The sequence below is a fragment of the Chiloscyllium plagiosum genome, unplaced genomic scaffold, assembly GCF_037043375.1.
Source record: "Chiloscyllium plagiosum isolate Xiang-an unplaced genomic scaffold, Cpla_swu_hap1 HiC_scaffold_42, whole genome shotgun sequence".
Lineage (NCBI taxonomy): Eukaryota > Metazoa > Chordata > Chondrichthyes > Orectolobiformes > Hemiscylliidae > Chiloscyllium > Chiloscyllium plagiosum.
Genome location: NW_028270180.1, coordinates 44765215 through 44780840, shown reverse-complemented (window position 1 = coordinate 44780840; position 15626 = coordinate 44765215). Strand labels below are relative to the sequence as shown.

The 15626-nt window shown below is 45.5% G+C and overlaps 5 non-coding genes across 5 annotated transcripts; all 5 read right to left on the bottom strand.

Moving 5' to 3' along the window:
* trnal-cag (transfer RNA leucine (anticodon CAG)) lies at positions 1–82 on the bottom strand. The gene has a single exon. It is a non-coding gene; the product is annotated as a tRNA-Leu (tRNA).
* Positions 83–7878: 7796 nt separating this feature from the next.
* trnav-cac (transfer RNA valine (anticodon CAC)) lies at positions 7879–7951 on the bottom strand. The gene has a single exon. It is a non-coding gene; the product is annotated as a tRNA-Val (tRNA).
* A 1220-nt stretch (positions 7952–9171) lies between these two features.
* trnal-cag (transfer RNA leucine (anticodon CAG)) lies at positions 9172–9253 on the bottom strand. Its single transcript has one exon. It is a non-coding gene; the product is annotated as a tRNA-Leu (tRNA).
* A 2973-nt stretch (positions 9254–12226) lies between these two features.
* trnal-cag (transfer RNA leucine (anticodon CAG)) lies at positions 12227–12308 on the bottom strand. Its single transcript has one exon. It is a non-coding gene; the product is annotated as a tRNA-Leu (tRNA).
* Positions 12309–13990: 1682 nt separating this feature from the next.
* trnav-cac (transfer RNA valine (anticodon CAC)) lies at positions 13991–14063 on the bottom strand. The gene has a single exon. It is a non-coding gene; the product is annotated as a tRNA-Val (tRNA).
* Between the last annotated feature and the right edge of the window lie 1563 nt (positions 14064–15626).

The following is a 15626-nucleotide window of genomic DNA, read 5'->3' as shown; positions in this document are numbered from 1 at the left end:
TGGCAGTGGTGGGATTCGAACCCACGCCCCTTTCGAGACTGGAACCTGGATCCAGCGCCTTAGACCGCTCGGCCACACTACCAGCCGGCCGCGCCTTCTTATTTTCTTGTATTTCCAATTGTGCTCCTGCATAACAACAGATGCAAAGTCACATGATAAGGGTTCCATGATTCCTCTCGGACTCGCACAGCTGCTGGGATGTCCTCTCGGACTGGCACAGCTACAATGTCAATTTCGCAGCAGATATTGATAGCCCATCAATCCAGACAAAAATCAATGGTAAACTGAGTCTATCTTCTCAGACTCTTTTCAGCTACAAATGTATCTGTGAGTGCTTAAGAATATGGGTTCGCTTATGATTTGGTCAAATAACCATGAGCTGCTTGACATTACTGCAATTTCGAATCTCGCTTTGCTAAATTATTTCACCCATTGCTCGAAACAGGACGACTTTCACGTTTACACGGAACACCAAACACACCGGACTACAGGGAAAATGCACAAACCTGAGCAGGCCGTAATCCACATCATACCGTGCAGCATAGTTTCAGTCACTGTGTCTGTTTTTTTTTTCAGAATAAGAGTCCCAAAGAATGTTCTCCACCCGAAAACCGGAGGTAACATTACAATCCGAGAACGACAGATCACATTGTGAGGATGCTCTGACCTCGGAGCCAGTTCTAGAAGCGACTTTCCTTGCCTTTTACCTTAACCGTGCAATGTGCTGCAGAGATGTTCACACCTGGACATGAGCCACATGGATACCAACTGCGTTGGAAACCTATGTGGGAATCGACGACAAGCGACTCGATAAATTTTGTTAAATTCCATGGTGCTTTTTAGAAATGCAGTTTCTGTTCACCTCAATCAAAACGGCAGTTTCTGAACATAGTAACAGAAGTCACAAGGTAATTACCTCACCGCACCCCCCACTCCGGAAGAGGTGCTAACTGCCCTTGAGTGCTTTTTGTTCTCGATGTGAAGAGCTTTCACGCCTGAGTCACCTTCACGTCTCTGGTTGCTGAGTGAATCACAAAGAAGGAATTTCACCAGAGCTGCAACTGCCTCACTTCTCCACTCGCCCTCCCCGTTTACATTTTCCTGCTCGTCAGTAATTTAAAGAAAACCAAATGGATGCGATGTCATTCTGTAGCCTCTCTGTCGATTCCTCCGTTTCAGTTCCAACATGACTTAGATCTCGGGGCGGACCTTAATACTAGCGACGCTATGAATGCGCAAGTCGAAAGGTTCCTCTGAGAGTGCAATTTCTTTCATTGCTGTTGCTGATTGAATGAGCCACTAACGTGCGAATTGCTCCAAAACATGATTCAGGATATCTGGTGCCAATTCTCGCACGTTGAATCACGATTGACAGCTTCCAAATGAGGTCTTTCTGAGACGACCTTGGGGTACATTTGACAAACAGACAAGTTCAGGAATTCGTGGTGCGCTGTGACACCAGAGCATCTGCTTCTTTCCTGTCTTTGAACCGAGCCGCCTGCGCAAGGAAGGCAAATGCGGTACTGCTTTTCGTGGAAGGATCAGAAGGCGGTAACTACACTCTCCAACAGAATGGCATATGATCAGAACCAGGTTGGAGAAAAACTTAACAACGCTTTGCACTGGAATGAAATGGAATTGCATTACATTTCACTACCAGAGCAGATTTGTTCAAGGAAATTCGAAGGCAGGTTTGCAGATGGGAAAGCATGCAAGAAAGCTCAGCTCTTTTCCATGTAAAAGGCTGCAGTTGAAGAACAAAGCAGTTTCTACCCAGTTTCGAACTGGGGACCTTTCGCGTGTGAGGCGAACGTGATGACCACTACACTACAGAAACAAGCCGGAGTCGGCAGTGCTGCGACTCAATGGCGTCCAACACTGAAAGTTGAATCCGTTCTACGTTTCACCTTTTTGTTTCCAATAGCTTGTTGTTGTCCAGCGTAATTGACATCTTGAAAACGTAAAAAAAAAAGACACGTTAAATTGATGACAAAATATAGACAAAGCTGTCGTCGATGTTTGTACCGTAGGGCGAGGTGGAATAGGCTGGGACGACTTTCCCTGCAGCGTAACAGCTGCAACATGACCTTATGGAAGGGTGGTTAACTGAGTTTTACCCAAGTTGGTGTGAGTTGAAAACTCGAGAGCATAGCTTTAAGGTGATTGGGCTGAAAGTGACAAAGGACCTGAGGCACATTTCCCACAAAGAAGGTTGTGCGTGTTTGGAATGATCTACCAGAGGAAGTGGAGGAGGCTATTACACTCAGAAAATTGCAAAGGTAATCGGGTGAGTTTCTGGATATGATGCGTTTAGAGGGATTGGGGCCAAATGCTGGGGAACGGGACTTGTTTAATTTTGGCGATGTGGTGAGCACGGATGAGGTCCACCGAAGTATCTTTTTCCACGATGTACCCCAATTACGTCATGTTACCGGCTTTAAAGGATTACTTTTTAGCGGAGTTTGCCATCGCAGTCTGTGGCACAAACATTTAGTCTGTTCGATTGCTCACGGGAGAGGTAGTATTGTGAAACACTGCAGAAACGAACGACTTCCTTACTTTAGCTCCGACTGACCATACTCTGCGAAATTTTCCCAGGTCCTCTGCTGAGAATTTTTGCTGCTGGAAGTTACCTCAGAAACCCTGTTAAATCGAAATGTATTGAGCGAATCGCAAAACAGAAAGCATTTAACACGGAACACAAACAAACTGGCATATCTCATGCATTTTCAGACACAGAGATGCATGAATGCTAAATGTGATACAGTCCGAGGGCATGAGTCATAAAGTAATCTCACAACTAACAACAGGGCATTTCCAAACGACTCTTTCAAAAAGCTCAACTTGCCTGGGATGGCAGAACTGTTTGCGATTTTCCGAGCGGGAGGCGAACACGATCATGACAGTAGAGACATTTTGAAATATTTGGCAGTATCCCACACCACAGTTAGTTCCCTGGGAAGCAAACCCCTTTTACTTTTGTTTTCAACATCAATATACAGTGGGCACCGAAACAGCATTTTAACAAGCTTCAGCGTTGGAGTTGATCAGCAGAAATGGCAGTGGTGGGATTCGAACCCACGCCCCTTTTGAGACTGGAACCTGGATCCAGCGCCTTAGACCGCTCGGCCACACTACCAGCCGGCTGCGCCTTCTTATTTTCTTGTATTTCCAATTGTGCTCCTGCATAACAACAGATGCAAAGTCACATGATAAGGGTTCCATGATTCCTCTCGGACTCGCACAGCTGCTGGGATGTCCTCTCGGACTGGCACAGCTACAATGTCAATTTCGCAGCAGATATTGATAGCCCATCAATCCAGACAAAAATCAATGGTAAACTGAGTCTATCTTCTCAGACTCTTTTCAGCTACAAATGTATCTGTGAGTGCTTAAGAATATGGGTTCGCTTATGATTTGGTCAAATAACCATGAGCTGCTTGACATTACTGCAATTTCGAATCTCGCTTTGCTAAATTATTTCACCCATTGCTCGAAACAGGACGACTTTCACGTTTACACGGAACACCAAACACACCGGACTACAGGGAAAATGCACAAACCTGAGCAGGCCGTAATCCACATCATACCGTGCAGCATAGTTTCAGTCACTGTGTCTGTTTTTTTTTTCAGAATAAGAGTCCCAAAGAATGTTCTCCACCCGAAAACCGGAGGTAACATTACAATCCGAGAACGACAGATCACATTGTGAGGATGCTCTGACCTCGGAGCCAGTTCTAGAAGCGACTTTCCTTGCCTTTTACCTTAACCGTGCAATGTGCTGCAGAGATGTTCACACCTGGACATGAGCCACATGGATACCAACTGCGTTGGAAACCTATGTGGGAATCGACGACAAGCGACTCGATAAATTTTGTTAAATTCCATGGTGCTTTTTAGAAATGCAGTTTCTGTTCACCTCAATCAAAACGGCAGTTTCTGAACATAGTAACAGAAGTCACAAGGTAATTACCTCACCGCACCCCCCACTCCGGAAGAGGTGCTAACTGCCCTTGAGTGCTTTTTGTTCTCGATGTGAAGAGCTTTCACGCCTGAGTCACCTTCACGTCTCTGGTTGCTGAGTGAATCACAAAGAAGGAATTTCACCAGAGCTGCAACTGCCTCACTTCTCCACTCGCCCTCCCCGTTTACATTTTCCTGCTCGTCAGTAATTTAAAGAAAACCAAATGGATGCGATGTCATTCTGTAGCCTCTCTGTCGATTCCTCCGTTTCAGTTCCAACATGACTTAGATCTCGGGGCGGACCTTAATACTAGCGACGCTATGAATGCGCAAGTCGAAAGGTTCCTCTGAGAGTGCAATTTCTTTCATTGCTGTTGCTGATTGAATGAGCCACTAACGTGCGAATTGCTCCAAAACATGATTCAGGATATCTGGTGCCAATTCTCGCACGTTGAATCACGATTGACAGCTTCCAAATGAGGTCTTTCTGAGACGACCTTGGGGTACATTTGACAAACAGACAAGTTCAGGAATTCGTGGTGCGCTGTGACACCAGAGCATCTGCTTCTTTCCTGTCTTTGAACCGAGCCGCCTGCGCAAGGAAGGCAAATGCGGTACTGCTTTTCGTGGAAGGATCAGAAGGCGGTAACTACACTCTCCAACAGAATGGCATATGATCAGAACCAGGTTGGAGAAAAACTTAACAACGCTTTGCACTGGAATGAAATGGAATTGCATTACATTTCACTACCAGAGCAGATTTGTTCAAGGAAATTCGAAGGCAGGTTTGCAGATGGGAAAGCATGCAAGAAAGCTCAGCTCTTTTCCATGTAAAAGGCTGCAGTTGAAGAACAAAGCAGTTTCTACCCAGTTTCGAACTGGGGACCTTTCGCGTGTGAGGCGAACGTGATGACCACTACACTACAGAAACAAGCCGGAGTCGGCAGTGCTGCGACTCAATGGCGTCCAACACTGAAAGTTGAATCCGTTCTACGTTTCACCTTTTTGTTTCCAATAGCTTGTTGTTGTCCAGCGTAATTGACATCTTGAAAACGTAAAAAAAAAAGACACGTTAAATTGATGACAAAATATAGACAAAGCTGTCGTCGATGTTTGTACCGTAGGGCGAGGTGGAATAGGCTGGGACGACTTTCCCTGCAGCGTAACAGCTGCAACATGACCTTATGGAAGGGTGGTTAACTGAGTTTTACCCAAGTTGGTGTGAGTTGAAAACTCGAGAGCATAGCTTTAAGGTGATTGGGCTGAAAGTGACAAAGGACCTGAGGCACATTTCCCACAAAGAAGGTTGTGCGTGTTTGGAATGATCTACCAGAGGAAGTGGAGGAGGCTATTACACTCAGAAAATTGCAAAGGTAATCGGGTGAGTTTCTGGATATGATGCGTTTAGAGGGATTGGGGCCAAATGCTGGGGAACGGGACTTGTTTAATTTTGGCGATGTGGTGAGCACGGATGAGGTCCACCGAAGTATCTTTTTCCACGATGTACCCCAATTACGTCATGTTACCGGCTTTAAAGGATTACTTTTTAGCGGAGTTTGCCATCGCAGTCTGTGGCACAAACATTTAGTCTGTTCGATTGCTCACGGGAGAGGTAGTATTGTGAAACACTGCAGAAACGAACGACTTCCTTACTTTAGCTCCGACTGACCATACTCTGCGAAATTTTCCCAGGTCCTCTGCTGAGAATTTTTGCTGCTGGAAGTTACCTCAGAAACCCTGTTAAATCGAAATGTATTGAGCGAATCGCAAAACAGAAAGCATTTAACACGGAACACAAACAAACTGGCATATCTCATGCATTTTCAGACACAGAGATGCATGAATGCTAAATGTGATACAGTCCGAGGGCATGAGTCATAAAGTAATCTCACAACTAACAACAGGGCATTTCCAAACGACTCTTTCAAAAAGCTCAACTTGCCTGGGATGGCAGAACTGTTTGCGATTTTCCGAGCGGGAGGCGAACACGATCATGACAGTAGAGACATTTTGAAATATTTGGCAGTATCCCACACCACAGTTAGTTCCCTGGGAAGCAAACCCCTTTTACTTTTGTTTTCAACATCAATATACAGTGGGCACCGAAACAGCATTTTAACAAGCTGCAGCGTTGGAGTTGATCAGCAGAAATGGCAGTGGTGGGATTCGAACCCACGCCCCTTTTGAGACTGGAACCTGGATCCAGCGCCTTAGACCGCTCGGCCACACTACCAGCCGGCTGCGCCTTCTTATTTTCTTGTATTTCCAATTGTGCTCCTGCATAACAACAGATGCAAAGTCACATGATAAGGGTTCCATGATTCCTCTCGGACTCGCACAGCTGCTGGGATGTCCTCTCGGACTGGCACAGCTACAATGTCAATTTCGCAGCAGATATTGATAGCCCATCAATCCAGACAAAAATCAATGGTAAACTGAGTCTATCTTCTCAGACTCTTTTCAGCTACAAATGTATCTGTGAGTGCTTAAGAATATGGGTTCGCTTATGATTTGGTCAAATAACCATGAGCTGCTTGACATTACTGCAATTTCGAATCTCGCTTTGCTAAATGATTTCACCCATTGCTCGAAACAGGACGACTTTCACGTTTACACGGAACACCAAACACACCGGACTACAGGGAAAATGCACAAACCTGAGCAGGCCGTAATCCACATCATACCGTGCAGCATAGTTTCAGTCACTGTGTCTGTTTTTTTTTTCAGAATAAGAGTCCCAAAGAATGTTCTCCACCCGAAAACCGGAGGTAACATTACAATCCGAGAACGACAGATCACATTGTGAGGATGCTCTGACCTCGGAGCCAGTTCTAGAAGCGACTTTCCTTGCCTTTTACCTTAACCGTGCAATGTGCTGCAGCGATGTTCACACCTGGACATGAGCCACATGGATACCAACTGCGTTGGAAACCTATGTGGGAATCGACGACAAGCGACTCGATAAATTTTGTTAAATTCCATGGTGCTTTTTAGAAATGCAGTTTCTGTTCACCTCAATCAAAACGGCAGTTTCTGAACATAGTAACAGAAGTCACAAGGTAATTACCTCACCGCACCCCCCACTCCGGAAGAGGTGCTAACTGCCCTTGAGTGCTTTTTGTTCTCGATGTGAAGAGCTTTCACGCCTGAGTCACCTTCACGTCTCTGGTTGCTGAGTGAATCACAAAGAAGGAATTTCACCAGAGCTGCAACTGCCTTACTTCTCCACTCGCCTTCCCCGTTTACATTTTCCTGCTCGTCAGTAATTTAAAGAAAACCAAATGGATGCGATGTCATTCTGTAGCCTCTCTGTCGATTCCTCCGTTTCAGTTCCAACATGACTTAGATCTCGGGGCGGACCTTAATACTAGCGACGCTATGAATGCGCAAGTCGAAAGGTTCCTCTGAGAGTGCAATTTCTTTCATTGCTGTTGCTGATTGAATGAGCCACTAACGTGCGAATTGCTCCAAAACATGATTCAGGATATCTGGTGCCAATTCTCGCACGTTGAATCACGATTGACAGCTTCCAAATGAGGTCTTTCTGAGACGACCTTGGGGTACATTTGACAAACAGACAAGTTCAGGAATTCGTGGTGCGCTGTGACACCAGAGCATCTGCTTCTTTCCTGTCTTTGAACCGAGCCGCCTGCGCAAGGAAGGCAAATGCGGTACTGCTTTTCGTGGAAGGATCAGAAGGCGGTAACTACACTCTCCAACAGAATGGCATATGATCAGAACCAGGTTGGAGAAAAACTTAACAACGCTTTGCACTGTAATTAAATGGAATTGCATTACATTTCACTCCCAGAGCAGATTTGTTCAAGCAAATTCGAAGGCTGGTTTGCAGATGGGAAAGCATGCAAGAAAGCTCAGTTCTTGTCCATGTAAAAGGCTGCAGTTGAAGAACAAAGCAGTTTCTGCCCAGTTTCGAACTGGGGACCTTTCGCGTGTGAGGCGAACGTGATGACCACTACACTACAGAAACAAGCCGGAGTTGGCAGTGCTGCGACTCAATGGCGTCCAACACTGAAAGTTGAATCCGTTCTACGTTTCACCTTTTTGTTTCCAATAGCTCGTTGTTGTCCAGCGTAATTGACATCTTGAAAACGTAAAAAAAAAAGACACGTTAAATTGATGACAAAATATAGACAAAGCTGTCGTCGATGTTTGTACCGTAGGGCGAGGTGGAATAGGCTGGGACGACTTTCCCTGCAGCGTAACAGCTGCAACATGACCTTATGGAAGGGTGGTTAACTGAGTTTTACCCAAGTTGGTGTGAGTTGAAAACTCGAGAGCATAGCTTTAAGGTGATTGGGCTGAAAGTGACAAAGGACCTGAGGCACATTTCCCACAAAGAAGGTTGTGCGTGTTTGGAATGATCTACCAGAGGAAGTGGAGGAGGCTATTACACTCAGAAAATTGCAAAGGTAATCGGGTGAGTTTCTGGATATGATGCGTTTAGAGGGATTGGGGCCAAATGCTGGGGAACGGGACTTGTTTAATTTTGGCGATGTGGTGAGCACGGATGAGGTCCACCGAAGTATCTTTTTCCACGATGTACCCCAATTACGTCATGTTACCGGCTTTAAAGGATTACTTTTTAGCGGAGTTTGCCATCGCAGTCTGTGGCACAAACATTTAGTCTGTTCGATTGCTCACGGGAGAGGTAGTATTGTGAAACACTGCAGAAACGAACGACTTCCTTACTTTAGCTCCGACTGACCATACTCTGCGAAATTTTCCCAGGTCCTCTGCTGAGAATTTTTGCTGCTGGAAGTTACCTCAGAAACCCTGTTAAATCGAAATGTATTGAGCGAATCGCAAAACAGAAAGCATTTAACACGGAACACAAACAAACTGGCATATCTCATGCATTTTCAGACACAGAGATGCATGAATGCTAAATGTGATACAGTCCGAGGGCATGAGTCATAAAGTAATCTCACAACTAACAACAGGGCATTTCCAAACGACTCTTTCAAAAAGCTCAACTTGCCTGGGATGGCAGAACTGTTTGCGATTTTCCGAGCGGGAGGCGAACACGATCATGACAGTAGAGACATTTTGAAATATTTGGCAGTATCCCACACCACAGTTAGTTCCCTGGGAAGCAAACCCCTTTTACTTTTGTTTTCAACATCAATATACAGTGGGCACCGAAACAGCATTTTAACAAGCTGCAGCGTTGGAGTTGATCAGCAGAAATGGCAGTGGTGGGATTCGAACCCACGCCCCTTTCGAGACTGGAACCTGGATCCAGCGCCTTAGACCGCTCGGCCACACTACCAGCCGGCCGCGCCTTCTTATTTTCTTGTATTTCCAATTGTGCTCCTGCATAACAACAGATGCAAAGTCACATGATAAGGGTTCCATGATTCCTCTCGGACTCGCACAGCTGCTGGGATGTCCTCTCGGACTGGCACAGCTACAATGTCAATTTCGCAGCAGATATTGATAGCCCATCAATCCAGACAAAAATCAATGGTAAACTGAGTCTATCTTCTCAGACTCTTTTCAGCTACAAATGTATCTGTGAGTGCTTAAGAATATGGGTTCGCTTATGATTTGGTCAAATAACCATGAGCTGCTTGACATTACTGCAATTTCGAATCTCGCTTTGCTAAATGATTTCACCCATTGCTCGAAACAGGACGACTTTCACGTTTACACGGAACACCAAACACACCGGACTACAGGGAAAATGCACAAACCTGAGCAGGCCGTAATCCACATCATACCGTGCAGCATAGTTTCAGTCACTGTGTCTGTTTTTTTTTCAGAATAAGAGTCCCAAAGAATGTTCTCCACCCGAAAACCGGAGGTAACATTACAATCCGAGAACGACAGATCACATTGTGAGGATGCTCTGACCTCGGAGCCAGTTCTAGAAGCGACTTTCCTTGCCTTTTACCTTAACCGTGCAATGTGCTGCAGAGATGTTCACACCTGGACATGAGCCACATGGATACCAACTGCGTTGGAAACCTATGTGGGAATCGACGACAAGCGACTCGATAAATTTTGTTAAATTCCATGGTGCTTTTTAGAAATGCAGTTTCTGTTCACCTCAATCAAAACGGCAGTTTCTGAACATCGTAACAGAAGTCACAAGGTAATTACCTCACCGCACCCCCCACTCCGGAAGAGGTGCTAACTGCCCTTGAGTGCTTTTTGTTCTCGATGTGAAGAGCTTTCACGCCTGAGTCACCTTCACGTCTCTGGTTGCTGAGTGAATCACAAAGAAGGAATTTCACCAGAGCTGCAACTGCCTCACTTCTCCACTCGCCCTCCCCGTTTACATTTTCCTGCTCGTCAGTAATTTAAAGAAAACCAAATGGATGCGATGTCATTCTGTAGCCTCTCTGTCGATTCCTCCGTTTCAGTTCCAACATGACTTAGATCTCGGGGCGGACCTTAATACTAGCGACGCTATGAATGCGCAAGTCGAAAGGTTCCTCTGAGAGTGCAATTTCTTTCATTGCTGTTGCTGATTGAATGAGCCACTAACGTGCGAATTGCTCCAAAACATGATTCAGGATATCTGGTGCCAATTCTCGCACGTTGAATCACGATTGACAGCTTCCAAATGAGGTCTTTCTGAGACGACCTTGGGGTACATTTGACAAACAGACAAGTTCAGGAATTCGTGGTGCGCTGTGACACCAGAGCATCTGCTTCTTTCCTGTCTTTGAACCGAGCCGCCTGCGCAAGGAAGGCAAATGCGGTACTGCTTTTCGTGGAAGGATCAGAAGGCGGTAACTACACTCTCCAACAGAATGGCATATGATCAGAACCAGGTTGGAGAAAAACTTAACAACGCTTTGCACTGTAATTAAATGGAATTGCATTACATTTCACTCCCAGAGCAGATTTGTTCAAGCAAATTCGAAGGCTGGTTTGCAGATGGGAAAGCATGCAAGAAAGCTCAGCTCTTGTCCATGTAAAAGGCTGCAGTTGAAGAACAAAGCAGTTTCTGCCCAGTTTCGAACTGGGGACCTTTCGCGTGTGAGGCGAACGGGACGACCACTACACTACAGAAACAAGCCGGAGTTGGCAGTGCTGCGACTCAATGGCGTCCAACACTGAAAGTTGAATCCGTTCTACGTTTCACCTTTTTGTTTCCAATAGCTCGTTGTTGTCCAGCGTAATTGACATCTTGAAAACGTAAAAAAAAAGACACGTTAAATTGATGACAAAATATAGACAAAGCTGTCGTCGATGTTTGTACCGTAGGGCGAGGTGGAATAGGCTGGGACGACTTTCCCTGCAGCGTAACAGCTGCAACATGACCTTATGGAAGGGTGGTTAACTGAGTTTTACCCAAGTTGGTGTGAGTTGAAAACTCGAGAGCATAGCTTTAAGGTGATTGGGCTGAAAGTGACAAAGGACCTGAGGCACATTTCCCACAAAGAAGGTTGTGCGTGTTTGGAATGATCTACCAGAGGAAGTGGAGGAGGCTATTACACTCAGAAAATTGCAAAGGTAATCGGGTGAGTTTCTGGATATGATGCGTTTAGAGGGATTGGGGCCAAATGCTGGGGAACGGGACTTGTTTAATTTTGGCGATGTGGTGAGCACGGATGAGGTCCACCGAAGTATCTTTTTCAACGATGTACCCCAATTACGTCATGTTACCGGCTTTAAAGGATTACTTTTTAGCGGAGTTTGCCATCGCAGTCTGTGGCACAAACATTTAGTCTGTTCGATTGCTCTCGGGAGAGGTAGTATTGTGAAACACTGCAGAAACGAACGACTTCCTTACTTTAGCTCCGACTGACCATACTCTGTGAAATTTTCCCAGATCCTCTGCTGAGACTTTTTGCTGCTGGAAGTTACCTCAGAAACCCTGTTAAATCGAAATGTATTGAGCGAATCGCAAAACAGAAAGCATTTAACACGGAACACAAACAAACTGGCATATCTCATGCATTTTCAGACACAGAGATGCATGAATGCTAAATGTGATACAGTCCGAGGGCATGAGTCATAAAGTAATCTCACAACTAACAACAGGACATTTCCAAACGACTCTTTCAAAAAGCTCAACTTGCCTGGGATGGCAGAACTGTTTGCGATTTTCCGAGCGGGAGGCGAACACGATCATGACAGTAGAGACATTTTGAAATATTTGGCAGTATCCCACACCACAGTTAGTTCCCTGGGAAGCAAACCCCTTTTACTTTTGTTTTCAACATCAATAGACAGTGGGCACCGAAACAGCATTTTAACAAGCTGCAGCGTTGGAGTTGATCAGCAGAAATGGCAGTGGTGGGATTCGAACCCACGCCCCTTTCGAGACTGGAACCTGGATCCAGCGCCTTAGACCGCTCGGCCACACTACCAACCGGCCGCGCCTTCTTATTTTCTTGTATTTCCAATTGTGCTCCTGCATAACAACAGATGCAAAGTCACATGATAAGGGTTCCATGATTCCTCTCGGACTCGCACAGCTGCTGGGATGTCCTCTCGGACTGGCACAGCTACAATGTCAATTTCGCAGCAGATATTGATAGCCCATCAATCCAGACAAAAATCAATGGTAAACTGAGTCTATCTTCTCAGACTCTTTTCAGCTACAAATGTATCTGTGAGTGCTTAAGAATATGGGTTCGCTTATGATTTGGTCAAATAACCATGAGCTGCTTGACATTACTGCAATTTCGAATCTCGCTTTGCTAAATGATTTCACCCATTGCTCGAAACAGGACGACTTTCACGTTTACACGGAACACCAAACACACCGGACTACAGGGAAAATGCACAAACCTGAGCAGGCCGTAATCCACATCATACCGTGCAGCATAGTTTCAGTCACTGTGTCTTTTTTTTTTTTCAGAATAAGAGTCCCAAAGAATGTTCTCCACCCGAAAACCGGAGGTAACATTACAATCCGAGAACGACAGATCACATTGTGAGGATGCTCTGACCTCGGAGCCAGTTCTAGAAGCGACTTTCCTTGCCTTTTACCTTAACCGTGCAATGTGCTGCAGAGATGTTCACACCTGGACATGAGCCACATGGATACCAACTGCGTTGGAAACCTATGTGGGAATCGACGACAAGCGACTCGATAAATTTTGTTAAATTCCATGGTGCTTTTTAGAAATGCAGTTTCTGTTCACCTCAATCAAAACGGCAGTTTCTGAACATAGTAACAGAAGTCACAAGGTAATTACCTCACCGCACCCCCCACTCCGGAAGAGGTGCTAACTGCCCTTGAGTGCTTTTTGTTCTCGATGTGAAGAGCTTTCACGCCTGAGTCACCTTCACGTCTCTGGTTGCTGAGTGAATCACAAAGAAGGAATTTCACCAGAGCTGCAACTGCCTCACTTCTCCACTCGCCCTCCCCGTTTACATTTTCCTGCTCGTCAGTAATTTAAAGAAAACCAAATGGATGCGATGTCATTCTGTAGCCTCTCTGTCGATTCCTCCGTTTCAGTTCCAACATGACTTAGATCTCGGGGCGGACCTTAATACTAGCGACGCTATGAATGCGCAAGTCGAAAGGTTCCTCTGAGAGTGCAATTTCTTTCATTGCTGTTGCTGATTGAATGAGCCACTAACGTGCGAATTGCTCCAAAACATGATTCAGGATATCTGGTGCCAATTCTCGCACGTTGAATCACGATTGACAGCTTCCAAATGAGGTCTTTCTGAGACGACCTTGGGGTACATTTGACAAACAGACAAGTTCAGGAATTCGTGGTGCGCTGTGACACCAGAGCATCTGCTTCTTTCCTGTCTTTGAACCGAGCCGCCTGCGCAAGGAAGGCAAATGCGGTACTGCTTTTCGTGGAAGGATCAGAAGGCGGTAACTACACTCTCCAACAGAATGGCATATGATCAGAACCAGGTTGGAGAAAAACTTAACAACGCTTTGTACTGTAATGAAATGGAATTGCATTACATTTCACTACCAGAGCAGATTTGTTCAAGGAAATTCGAAGGCAGGTTTGCAGATGGGAAAGCATGCAAGAAAGCTCAGCTCTTGTCCATGTAAAAGGCTGCAGTTGAAGAACAAAGCAGTTTCTGCCCAGTTTCGAACTGGGGACCTTTCGCGTGTGAGGCGAACGTGATGACCACTACACTACAGAAACAAGCCGGAGTCGGCAGTGCTGCGACTCAATGGCGTCCAACACTGAAAGTTGAATCCGTTCTACGTTTCACCTTTTTGTTTCCAATAGCTCGTTGTTGTCCAGCGTAATTGACATCTTGAAAACGTAAAAAAAAAGACACGTTAAATTGATGACAAAATATAGACAAAGCTGTCGTCGATGTTTGTACCGTAGGGCGAGGTGGAATAGGCTTGGACGACTTTCCCTGCAGCGTAACAGCTGCAACATGACCTTATGGAAGGGTGGTTAACTGAGTTTTACCCAAGTTGGTGTGAGTTGAAAACTCGAGAGCATAGCTTTAAGGTGATTGGGCTGAAAGTGACAAAAGACCTGAGGCACATTTCCCACAAAGAAGGTTGTGCGTGTTTGGAATGATCTACCAGAGGAAGTGGAGGAGGCTATTACACTCAGAAAATTGCAAAGGTAATCGGGTGAGTTTCTGGATATGATGCGTTTAGAGGGATTGGGGCCAAATGCTGGGGAACGGGACTTGTTTAATTTTGGCGATGTGGTGAGCACGGATGAGGTCCACCGAAGTATCTTTTTCCACGATGTACCCCAATTACGTCATGTTACCGGCTTTAAAGGATTACTTTTTAGCGGAGTTTGCCATCGCAGTCTGTGGCACAAACATTTAGTCTGTTCGATTGCTCACGGGAGAGGTAGTATTGTGAAACACTGCAGAAACGAACGACTTCCTTACTTTAGCTCCGACTGACCATACTCTGCGAAATTTTCCCAGATCCTCTGCTGAGAATTTTTGCTGCTGGAAGTTACCTCAGAAACCCTGTTAAATCGAAATGTATTGAGCGAATCGCAAAACAGAAAGCATTTAACACGGAACACAAACAAACTGGCATATCTCATGCATTTTCAGACACAGAGATGCATGAATGCTAAATGTGATACAGTCCGAGGGCATGAGTCATAAAGTAATCTCACAACTAACAACAGGGCATTTCCAAACGACTCTTTCAAAAAGCTCAACTTGCCTGGGATGGCAGAACTGTTTGCGATTTTCCGAGCGGGAGGCGAACACGATCATGACAGTAGAGACATTTTGAAATATTGGGCAGTATCCCACACCACAGTTAGTTCCCTGGGAAGCAAACCCCTTTTACTTTTGTTTTCAACATCAATATACAGTGGGCACCGAAACAGCATTTTAACAAGCTGCAGCGTTGGAGTTGATCAGCAGAAATGGCAGTGGTGGGATTCGAACCCACGCCCCTTTCGAGACTGGAACCTGGATCCAGCGCCTTAGACCGCTCGGCCACACCACCAGCCGGCCGCGCCTTCTTATTTTCTTGTATTTCCAATTGTGCTCCTGCATAACAACAGATGCAAAGTCACATGATAAGGGTTCCATGATTCCTCTCGGACTCGCACAGCTGCTGGGATGTCCTCTCGGACTGGCACAGCTACAATGTCAATTTCGCAGCAGATATTGATAGCCCATCAATCCAGACAAAAATCAATGGTAAACTGAGTCTATCTTCTCAGACTCTTTTCAGCTACAAATGTATCTGTGAGTGCTTAAGAATA